Source organism: Rhodamnia argentea, chromosome 3, assembly GCF_020921035.1.
Source record: "Rhodamnia argentea isolate NSW1041297 chromosome 3, ASM2092103v1, whole genome shotgun sequence".
Lineage (NCBI taxonomy): Eukaryota > Viridiplantae > Streptophyta > Magnoliopsida > Myrtales > Myrtaceae > Rhodamnia > Rhodamnia argentea.
The window spans coordinates 31,051,270-31,064,079 of NC_063152.1; positions in this window are offsets into that span (position 1 = coordinate 31,051,270).

A 12,810-nucleotide genomic window follows, 5' to 3' on the forward strand; every position below is an offset into this window, starting at 1 on the left:
CTAAGGTAGCTGTAGGGGTGATACTGAGATCAGACGCTTGATTGCATTATAGGTGCTTTTGGAAGAGTCATGGCTCTTGTTGGCGGTTCTATGAAAATGGACTTCCAATTGAGAATATTTGCAGGTTTCTAGCTTTGTAAGCCATATCCACGTTATACACTAGGTTGAAAGGGAGGCAAAGTTGTGAATGGCATTGCTAATTTACATCACAGCCTAGGGATAGAAGCCAAATTTCCATGGGTCCGGCTTGTTGCTATGGAGGAGGATGTTCCTCACATATATATCTTTGCTTCCTAGGCATGTATAGTATTGGTTTTGCTTTGGAACACATATCTTTGTACACCCCATATGGATGGAAGTTCAAGCTATAACAAAGAAGTGATTTTGTGTTATGACTTTATTCGGCAAACTCCAAACTGCTTTCCTTTCATTAGGACAGGATCCAAAGAGACAATGGAAAGAAATATGATAGTCCATGAGAGAGTATTGGACATCCTAGGCAAAAGGCTGGTTTTCCTAATGTTGCTAAATTGAAGGATATGAAATGAGAGTCTCTCTATTTGCCTCCCAAAAAATAAAAATAAAATGAGTCTCTACACTACAAAAAAACAAGGTTTTAACCACGAAATTTGCAACGTAAATTTGGGAAAAATTCGTGGCAAATCGATTTTGCCACGACATTTGCAACGAAAAATATTTCGTTGTGAATTAGGCGTCGCAAATTTTGCCACGACAATTTTTATGTTTCGTTGCAAATTTGTCACGAATTTTGCAACGAAACCGTATTCGTCAGCAATTTGCAATGAAAGCATGTTCGTGGTACATCCGCCACGAAATAAATCTTCGTGGCAAATTTGCGACGACCATTTTATTTCGTGGGAAATTTACGACGAGACAATTTTCGTCGTACATTTGCGACGACCACTTATTTCGTGGCATATTTACGACGATAATGGTCGTGGCAAATTTGCGACGAAATATTGTTCGTCGTAAATTTGCGATGAAGATGTATTTCGTGGCGGGTTTGCGACGAGCATAGTTTCGTGGCAAATTTCCCACGAATATTTATTTCATGGCAAATTTTGCGACGGTCATAATTTCGTGGCAAATTTCCCACGAATATTTATTTCGTGGTAGATTTGCGACGGTCATAGTTTCGTGGCAAATTTCCCACGAATATTTATTTCGTGGCAGATTTGCGACGGACATGGTTTTGTTGCCAATGCGCGACGAATATTCTTTTCGTGGCAACTAAAAAAAAAAAATTTTAGTACTTATGTTGCAACGAAATTTGCGACGAATCCATATTTCGTCACTAAAACGGCGTCGCAAAATTTGCGACATAAATTTTGTATTCGTGGCAAATTTGCGACGGACATGGTTTTGTCACCTTTTTTTTTAGGCCATTTTATTATTTATATACATTAGCGATGGCAACATTAGGAAATTTAGCGACAAATATTTTTTGTGCCACGAACATTTTTGGAATTGTGAATAATACATTCAAACCACAAAGCACTTGGCATTTCAATTCGGCATACACATTTAGACCATCTAAGGGTTGTGAATCCCTTAGAGGAATTGGGGAATCAAATGTTTGGACCAACGGCTTCATTCCCTACGTACTACCTACGTACAACTTGCAATCTAGGGGTTCAATCTACCAGAAGCAACAAGACAACGAAATAAAGCCCATTAATCAAAGAGTTCACACCGCCCTGGACTTGAAAATTCTAGGCACAAGTTCTTGCTTTCAATGGAGAAACTTCAATTTCATTGTCTAGTCGATGCCAACTCGCACGGAAGGAAATCATTCAAACTTTCTCAAATTTGGGCCAATAGCTACCTGGAGAAATATGGTCACATATGCTGGTCGAACCGGTCGAAATCGCAAAGCAGAGACTATTGCCATCTCCCGACTTGTCACAATAGAAAAAAAGCAAGTATCGGACAAGGAGGTTACAAGAATCGGGAAGCTTAGTCTCCACCGTATACATGGGCATGTTGTGAAGTCGTATTTCTATATTCTTCTTTAGTCCAGTCGTAAATCACCAGCAAGGGTAACATTCAAGCCAAGCCATGAAGATTGAAGTTGAACAACTTTCTCGGTGATTTCACAAGCTAAGAAAAGCATCGGGAACATAATTATCCACGGTTAAACAAATGTGTGGTCATCGAGATGGGAACCTTCACATGTCATAGTCAAAAGACATTGCCTTTATGATTGGCTCTAGTGAGGCATAATAAGGCAAGATTAAAATAAAACTAAAAGATGATCTCATTGTATACGTCGTCGAGGCTATTATACTAGACAGAGCATACCAAATCCAATCCCATAATATGGACATTTCTCAATCTATGTCGACAGTGATACTAACAACATAGTTATTCTCTATGAACACTTCTTTATCCTAGGAAAAGCCTCGATGTACTATGATATGTCGACTCAAACTATAGCAATATCTTACTTTTTACTCATTCATCCCACCCTTTGCGGTAGTCTCACTCCCCCCAATATAAGACAACAAACAAGTCGGACCAAACAACCACCAAATAATTCCAAGAACACAGAAGCTAATAAAGAAGAAGAGTTTGCAAAAGCTCGCACAAATATGCAGATTTATTTGAGCAACTGTTAAGCCCACAAAAACAAATGGGAAAGGAACATAGTAACGACAACAAAAGCAATATGCAAAATCTTTTGATGCAATGATCACCGCAATCGTTATTACCTTGGTTAATGATCATACCATGTCTTCGTCTCCACCTCCTCCACCTTCTTGTTTAATCATTGGTATTACGTCTAACTAATTCTGCAGCAGCAGCATCATCAACAATCCCATCCTCATTGTCTCGCCCGGAATTTTGTCCATCACCTATTTCACGGAATCGTTCCATGAGAAATTTTATCTGAGACTGCGTTTGAAGCTCGAAGGATCTATGATGGTCCATCATTTCTTTCATCTGCTCATCTTTCTCAGCAAGGCGACTCTCGACCTCCTTAATCTCTTCATCCTTTTGTACAAGTAAATGTTTCGGTTGGGCCATTTCCTCCTCCCTTTGGGTCCTCCTTCCACCAACCGCCTTGGAGGATGAACTTGAAGCAGCCTTTCCCGTGCAAATCCTTGTCATGGAGCCCAAGCCATATGTTCTTCCACCCATTGCCTCAACCCACACCGTCCGTTCGTTAGCTACTGGAAGTCCATCCGCACTCCCACCATCACCTCCACCGGCCGTGCTCATTAGCTCATCAAATTTTTGCTACATCAATAAAATAGATATGAAAATAAAATAACTTTATATATCTAACTACCATAAACATGAAAAGTTTATAACGTTACACACCCCGACAGATTTCGCTCGGTCGCTAGCCCATGTCTTATCTTTTTTTCGAAAAGTTCGTTCAAACAAAGCTGCGTAGGACGGCGCCACCCCCAATTCACGTGTCTACAAAATTAAAACACAAATGAGCAATTAAATTAAATTAACTTACCACATATTTAACATAACTTACCATCCTTTCTCTATGATCCGCAACGTCGATGGAGCCCCCAGCATACGTCGCGGACGCTTGAGCGGAAGAAGAAGCTCAATTCCTCTTATTCTGTTCACTCATTTGCTTAATTTTTTCACTATCCCAGGTTATCTTTATTGCCTCCCAATCGTCGCTGGGGACAAAAGGTGGCCTTTTCTTGGCCGTCTTTGCTCTATGCATCACTTGGCGAATGTGATCACCGACTTTTTTATTAAAAACTCTGCGAATTTGCCCCTCATGCTCTTCATCCCAGCCGTACTTTCTTTGTAATCAATGGAAAAACAACCGATTTCATTTATGCTGAACCTAGTTTGTGAGAAAACAGAAGAACAAAACTCACCTTGAACTCGTTCCACTACAAATCTGTCACTTGTGTTGGAGCGGCAGTATAAGTAGTCCACGACCCCTTCCAATGATTATTCACAATTTGATTAAGTTTGCGCACCACCTCCACACTATCTTTGAATCCGCAATGTCACTCAATTCACATCCATATCGGAAACCAAACGAAGGGATGACATAAATATTACATTTAGGTTAAAAAAAAAAAGTACTTACAAATCTCCATACGGCTCTATCTGTTTACGCGTATTTTCTTGAGGTGTGCTTCCCTCATCATTCGAGGCTCCAATCGAAGAAGGTGGAACAGAAGCACATGGAACCGAAGTACGTTCGGGTCGGATGGGTCCATCGGTGTGTAGTGGTACAGGGTTAGATGAAAGGGCCGGGGACGAGCTAGGAGAAAGTGCTGGGGACGAGCTAGGGGAAAGGGCCGGGGAAGAGCCGAGGGAAAGAGCCGGGGACGAGCCAGAGCAAGGCAAATGGGAATCTAAATGGCCCGGTTTTCCTTGTGAAGATGCACCATGGATGTCCTGGGAACGGGAAGGCCCCGGTCTTCCTTTTGATGATGCACCACGGATGTGGCCTCCATGCTTATACCGACATCCAAAAAAAAAAAAAAAGATTAGACAAATATTAGCATAAATAAGAGCATGTATTAGGGACGCATAATTATGAAGCTTACCATTTTGTCTCGATTCTAGCTACTAAATGAAGACAGTAATTAGGCAGTGACGAATTCCGATTGTATTCGCAAACAAGTTCCCGAGAGCTACACTGAAGATGGCTTTGCAATCGTATGAAGATAAGAATACTTGTTGAGTAAAAATAAGCAACGGAATGCAAGAGTCAATAGGATATAAACAACTCTAACGAATGGTCTTTCTTTCTCTTTTCTTTGGCTCTTTTTATTTATGTTTTTACTCATCAATCACTACTCATTTCATTTAATTGGAGGAAACCTTGCAAGCAATAAACGTGAACTATCAGAATTAAAAATAACCACCTCAATTGGACAAGCGAAGAAGCAATCGAAAAAAGAATTTAGCAACGATACTAACATGACAAAACACAAATGCAGAGAAGCATAAGCAGCATTTTCATGAAATGGAAGCAAAGAAAGGAATGCTTTTTCCATAACATTGAAAGCTACACTATATATAGTGGCTACCGGCAGATGATTAGGTGTCAAAAAGATGTTCTGTTCCATCATATTTTAACGTTCTCAGTATATTTTTATAGCAGCACCAACTAGGTAATGGATATTGTAAAGAAAACCATCCTATGTACACTAAGAAGGTGTATAAATTCCATTGATAGCGAATTTGTAAGCAAAGCTGTCATTAATATCATATCTAATAATGTATGAACATATGCATGCTACGGGAAATGAAAGTAGAATATAACTTAGCAGCACATATACCTTAGGCTTCGGATCTTTGTTATCGGCAAGTACCCATCATTTACCACTTTCTAGGACAAAAGGCTCATCTTTTGAATTAGTAGACACCGTTTCATACCCCTCAATGGCAGCCAATCTTCTGACCAAGTAGTTATTTGATTGTTCGGGATCCTTCAAAACTAGAACATCTCCTACAAAAACATGGCTGCAGAAGGTGTAGTAAGAATACATGTAGTGAGCATATGCACCTAGGTAAGGGCCACAGACATTTCAAGATTAGTTTTCATTGGAACAATGTGTTCCCGCAAACTAGGTAAAGGCAATCCGAGAATGTCATCATGAAATGGAACACAAATCTTTCATGTTAGCAAAAAGCTCCGCATAAGCATATGCTATTGCTTGTAGAAAATAGGCCTATGTCAATAGCATCAAACAACATCACACGACTTTATGCGGGGACCATACTCTGTTGCTATCACTAGTCGTTCAACTTATCAAAATTTTAGTGGTTGGGACGCATGAAAAGACATAAATATTGAGCGCATTCTGCATCCGTTAAATCTCCCTATCGAACAAAGACTTAGCACTCTAATGGTAGCAAAACCTTAGCCCATGTTTCCTCATATGACAATTTGCATTTTGGCATACAGACAAAGAGATATGTATAAACATGAATCACCAACAAATCTATTTATCTCTTCCCTACTCTTCTATTTGCTAAGTAAACCGAAAGAAGGAACAATAGAGAGACATCTCTATAAATAGGTGAATGTCTTCACATCTAGGATTGTAAGTTAAGAGAAAAACTGTGCATGTAATTTTGATTAGACACCGTAACCTATTTGTTTTTCCAGCCTAGGCAAGATTTACAGTGAAAAGTCAATCCAATTGGCACACTAACCGATCCCTCCCTAACACCCTATCGAAGTAAAGATTTACTATTTCACATAGTATGAGTGAGCAATTACCTCTAATTCAGCCATCCAATGTCTTTAAAGCAGAGAAACAATAATAGTCTCAGCAACATTGGCTTTGCAATACGTTCTGATCAAACCCCTATAATATAAGAAAATTTATTCGGATTTCAGCAAGTCCGCTAGGTGCAAGCACGGACAATATACTGAGAAAAGATATCTTTTGAAACAAACTAAGTACCACAACTCAGTCGGACAAACAAAAATCAACAAAAGGAGGAAGTAGCTTTATATCTATTTCAAGGAAGTACCTCTAACAACTACAAAGAAAAGCCATAAATCATTAGCGTAAACAATAATAACTTTCGATCCAACGCAACCTTCCTTACACCAGAAACTTCCATTGTGCTATTTATCCCACCACTAACAATCATAAATTCAACCTGTTTCGAGACGTAACCCGGACTACACCAAAGAACGGGGTGATCTGCAAAACCAAATTTGAGACATACGAGAAACAAAAACAATAAAAGGAGACAAAGAACACTCATCCTCACGGTAAAGAAACAAAAATACCCTACAAAATATATTTTCAAATTTGTGAACGAACCAATTCTACAAAAACTACACACATTTTGGAGTGAATTGGAGATAATTACCTTTCGAAAATCCTGAGTTGGGCAATGGAACTCGAAGAATGTTTCAGAGAGAGAGAAAAGAAGGGATGGGGCGGCGGCGGCGGAGGCAAAGGACGAGGGGGAGGCGGACGAAAGCTCTCTTCTAGGGCGTGGCCGTAATCAATTTGGGAAGGAGAGACCTACTGGGGAGGGCTGAGGCGACGGCGGATACGCTCGTCGGACCTCTTTGCTATGGCGTCGGAGAGACCTGCGGTGGTCGTAGGAGGGATGAGGCGACGGCGGAGGAGGCGTCCGTTGGACCTGCTAGGGCGTGTTGATTTGGGAGGGAGAGACCGAAGGCGTCGTGAGATAGGAGAGAGATGGTCGAGATAGGGGGAGAGAGAGAGAGACGGGATCAAAGGCATTTTCTCTCGTGAGAGGGAGGGAGAGAGAGAGAGAGAGAGAGAGAGACGCCCGCGCGTTTCAAAAAATTTTGGCTAGTTTCACCATACGGTGGTGTCAATCTTGATTTTCGGGAATCCTGTGTCCGTCACAATAATGCTTGGCTACTCGTTAACCGTCCTTCGAGTTGTACTCTATAGTGATGCCAAAAAAAAGGAGCAAATCATAATTATCAAGGAAGAATTAACAGACTTATATTTTAGTGGAGGCAAGTTGGGTTTGTGCTAGCGGTTGGTGAAGGTGTCGCCTATCATTCTATTCCACCCTCCTCCCTTGGAAGCCTGGAGATTGTTTCCACTATGTTACCAACAATTAGACAAGATTAGTCCAAAGTAGAAAATTCAATAAGTGAATGATTTGTCTTATATTTTCGGTTTTTGGGATGGGGGGATGCATCATTTTGTTTTATATTCTTTTATAGAGGTTGTAGAATTGAGTGTCAACACAGCCAATCTATTATTGACGTTTCTTACGGTGATTAATTAATTAAAGAATGCGTGCTTCGATTTCGCTCTAGTCGATGTGCACTGGCTAGCGAAGAGCTTTTTTTTTTTTTAATTAATAGGAGAGAGAAAAAAAAAGATTTTGGGAAATCTGTTTTGAGTTCGCTCGTGCCAAACATTTTTTAAAATAGTAAAGCGGCGTTCGATTTTTTTTTTCCTTGTCAAGTGTCTGGACTCTGGATCAAATTACGGATGTACCCATGATAGAAAATTTATTCTCCATATTTGTAAAAAATTATAGAAATAATAATTATATATTTAATATATAACGTGTCCCCAACGTGTCGAAAATTTGTATTTTTTAGAAATGACGTATCGGCGTATCGTGTCGTGTCGTGTCGCGTGTTGCGTGTCCGTGTCCGTGCTACTTAAACAGAGAGAGACCGGACCGAGAGCGGTGAGAGACGCGAGCGATAGAGATAGAGAGAGACCGGACAGAGAGCCTTTGCAATGAGGGAGGGGCGTTGGAGGCAAGCCCTAATTGGGTTGTTTTGCAACGATCCGATGATCATCGTTGCAAAACAAGCACGCGAAACACCCGGGCAAAAATTTGCCACGACCCGACAAGAATTTTCTCCTTAAATGAGGGAGAAACCCTAGCCGCAATACAAAATAGAGCCCAAAAAAGAGCCCAAAAAATTAATTACGGCGAGAAAAACCTCAATATCAATTGAAAAGAAACCCTAGCCACAGTACAAAATAGAACCCAAAATTTTTTTTTCGAGGGCGTTGCCCCGGAACCCCAACACAGATCTATTCGCACCGCAAAGGAGATTTATTCGTTTGCTCCAAATTGGGCTTATCAGCCCAACTCTCCGCGTCACGAACTAAATCTCAAATTTTTCTCTACTTTGTGGACTGCACAAAAATATGTCGGGTCGGGTAATAAACTGGACCGGGTACATAAAATTCAAAACATATTTAACAATAATGATAAAGAAAAATGTGGTGATAGTCCAAGTCATTGTCCTCTCTCTCCAAGCGATATATTTTGCTTTGCTAGGCACGAATAAATTAATTGCTACAAGAAACAATTCGTAAAGTGTCGCAAAAAACCTAATCTCCATCTTCGTCTTCGTCTTCGTCTTCGTCTTCGTCTTCTTCAGCAGTATCATATTCATCATATGTCTCAAAATCAGATTCTTCGATGCCTTCTACGTTTGATTCGCGAATTTCATTTGGATCTACATCTATCACAGCTCCGCATGGATCTCGTAAAGTCAGAATGTTATATTCTTCAACTTCAACCGTATTACAAACTTCCTCCTGTTGATACGCTGTATCCTTCCGGTGTTCCTCGACTTTTCCTCGTGCTTTGGTTTTACATACAGCCCACCAATCAGCTTTGTTGCGTTTCAAACTAGGATACGATGCATAATATACTTGAATTGCTTGTTGTGCCAAGATAAATGGTTCATATTTCATATACTTTTTTTTGTGATTTATTTCAACCAAATTAAACTTCGTATGCACATTCATTCCTCTGTCGGGGTCAAACCATGTGCACTTAAATAACACAACCCGCATTGGTGGTCCAGGGTACTCTATTTCTATGATTTCATCCAACAAGCCATAAAAATCATCTTTCGCACTACCACTGTTGGATGACCGAACACACACACAACTGTTCATTGTTGCTTTTCCCATTCCGTACTCTCGAGTGTGAAAATTGTACCCATTTATGAAATATACTGGCCAAGTTCGTACCGTTCTTTTTGGACCCCATGACAGATGATATATCAATCCTTGCTCTTCGACTTGATCATAAATATTGTGCACCCGATGTCGCACCCGCAAAGTCAATAATATATTTTTAATTAATAAATTATAAAATATTAATAACTTGTTTTTCATCCAAAGACAACTTACATATGTTTGCAACCATGCTGCAAATCGTTCATCACATACACGGTCAAAATCGTTTGGTTGTAGTCCGGACATTGAAGCTTGAAAAATCTTATTAACAAATACCAATTATATATTAGCAAATGTTCGACACAAATATATATATGCAAAAGTACACTTACTCGAAGTATGGCTCGACTTCCGGACAATTCAACAAAATATATGTATGAGCTGCATGCAATTCATCGTCTGTTAAATAATGAAAATTACATGTGCCGCTTGGTTGACCAAGATAATTGAAAATAGAGAATGATTTGCAATTGAGATCAATGGGCCCCTCATCATTTCTTCCTACTCTCCGTCTCTTGCACCGTACGTGCGACTTAAAATAGTATGATGCAAATGTTGTCACTTCTTCCATAACATATGCATTGCAAATTGAAGCTTCAACACATGCCTTGTTCTTCGCTTTTCTCTTCAAATGATATAAGAACCTGGTTACAATAAAAAAAAAAAGTTCATGAGAACATAATATGTAGTACACTAACTTCAAATTTATTTTAAAAAAATATTTTACCTCTCAAACGGATACATTCAGCGAAATTGGACGAGACCTCCAACTCTGGCCTCATAAGGCAAATGAACTAAAAGATGCTCCATTGAATCAAAAAACGATGGAGGGAATATTCTTTCTAAGTTGCAAAGAATTATTGGAATATCACCTTCTAACTTCTCCATGTGATGTTTTTAACACCGTTGAGCAAATATCGTGAAGAAAATTACTTAACTCTGTTATGGCGCCCCATACAAAGTTCGATAGAAGTTCCTTGAAAGCTATTGGCAATAGTCTTTCCATAAATATGTGGCAATCATGACTCTTCAGACCTGTCAACTTGCATTCATTCAAATCAACACATCTCACAAGGTTTGAAGCATATCCATCGGGAAATCACACAGATTTCAACCAGCGACAAACAACCCGTTTCTGCTCCTTATCCAATATATAAATTGCTTTTGGTTTTGGTCCCCTACTACTTGCATCCACATCTAGTGCCGGCCGATCACAAATAACTCTCATATCTTTTCTCGCATTCAAGTTGTCTTTCGTTTTTCCAGTGACGTCCATCACAGTATTGATGACATTATAGAAAACATTCTTTTCTATGTGCATGACGTCAAGATTATGACGAATAAGATGGGTCTTCCAATATGGTAGATCCCAAAATATACTGCGCTTAGTCCACTTATGTGTGCTTCCATATGCAATGGTCATGTTATGGGGGTTTTCAACAACAATCGGAAAGCCATACACTCGTTCCCAAATTTGTTCACCGGTCAACATCAATGGTGGGGACGTTTTTTCACTCCTATTCTTGGTGAACTCTTTTTTATTCTTTCGAAATGTATGATTCATCGGTAAAAATTATCTATAACAGTCAAAATAGCTGGCCTTCTTACCGTATTTTAATCCGAATGACTTTGACCTCTCCATACATATAGGACATCCTAGGATCCCAGCTGTACTCCATCCGGATAACATCCCATAAGCTGGAAAATCATTTATCGTCCAAAAAAGTGCAGCCTTCATTACAAATGTCCGATCTGTTGAAACATCATACGTAGGAACACCTCCATCCCATAACTGTCGTAACTCCGCAATCAATGGTTGCATAGATACATCTATCGGTTTTTTTGGATTTTGCGGGCCAGGCACGATCAATGTCAAAAACATATAAGGCGTCTTCATATACATACCGGGTGGCGGATTGTATGGAGTTAAGATAAGCGGCTAACATGAATAATTTTTTCCTGATTTCCCAAAACGGGCAAATCCATCAGCACAAAGACCTAACCCGATATTTCGAGGCTCCATCGCAAACTCGGGGTATGTTCTATCAAAATGTTTCCAAACTTCTCGCATCGAAGGATGACATATCGGACCCTCCTCGGTTTCATGAGTTGCATGCCAAGTCATGAGTCTAACAATGGCTTGAGATTGATAAAGCCTTTGCAATCTGGGAATTAAGGACAAATAAAATAATTGCTTGCACGATCTACGCTTCTGATTATGACCTCGCCTCGTACTAATCTTGTACCTCGGCCGGCCACGGAATTTGCAAGATTCGGCTTTTTCATCATCCCCTCCGTATAACATACAACCCCCACTACATACATCAATCCTTATAACTGGAAGACCTAAGTCATTCACTAGCCTTTTCATTTTGTACAAATCACTTGGCATGATATTATCGCGAGGCATTACTTCCCGCATTACATTAATGAAAGAGTTGAAGCAATCATCGGACACATTATGATCTGCCTTGATGTTTAACATTCTCGTCGTTGCTGATAACTTAGTGTGGTTGTCACAACCTGTCCACAAAGGTTCATTTGCGGCTTCCAACATTTCTACGAACCGATTAGATGTAAAATTTTCATTGTGCACATTCTCATCAAAATCTGTCACTCATGCATCATCAAATTGTGATGCATAGCTAGTGCCCACTTGTTCAAATGTGGAACAAAACTAGAACTGGCATGGTTTGATTCGAAAGCAAAATTCTGACCGGTTGCATCAATCACCATCCTCTGATACGGGTTCAATTGATTATAATAACCACATTCATCCCCAACTGAAAATTGATCACTTGTTCTATATCCTTTATCGGATATAAATTGTTCACCATAGCAAGTCCAGTTATAATAGTTCGGAGTGAACCCAAATCTAATAAGATGTTCTCTAACTCTATCAAAATCATGAAAATTGCTATTTCTACACCTTTTACAAGGACATCTTAACTTATTTTCATCCTTCAAATCAAATTGATTGTTAGCAAATTCCAGAAACTGTTCCAACTCAATGCAAAACTCATCGGTCAATCCTCGACGTTCGGGTAAGTTCTTATTATACATCCAAGCCCTCTCTCTTTGCATTGTGTCCGTTAAAAAACATTAAAAATTATTTTAAAATATTAAAATACCATGTATACTATTTAATATTCTTAATTAAATTCGTAAAATTGCAAAAACTAAAATGCACTAAGCTAGAATTTGCAACGAAACAGAATTTCGTCGCAAATAATTGCGATGAAAGAAGATATCATTGCTATTTTTTTTGCGACGAAATCCCTTTTCGTTGCAGATCTTGCGACGACGAAAATCCAGATTTTGTCGCAAAACAGCGATGACGAGA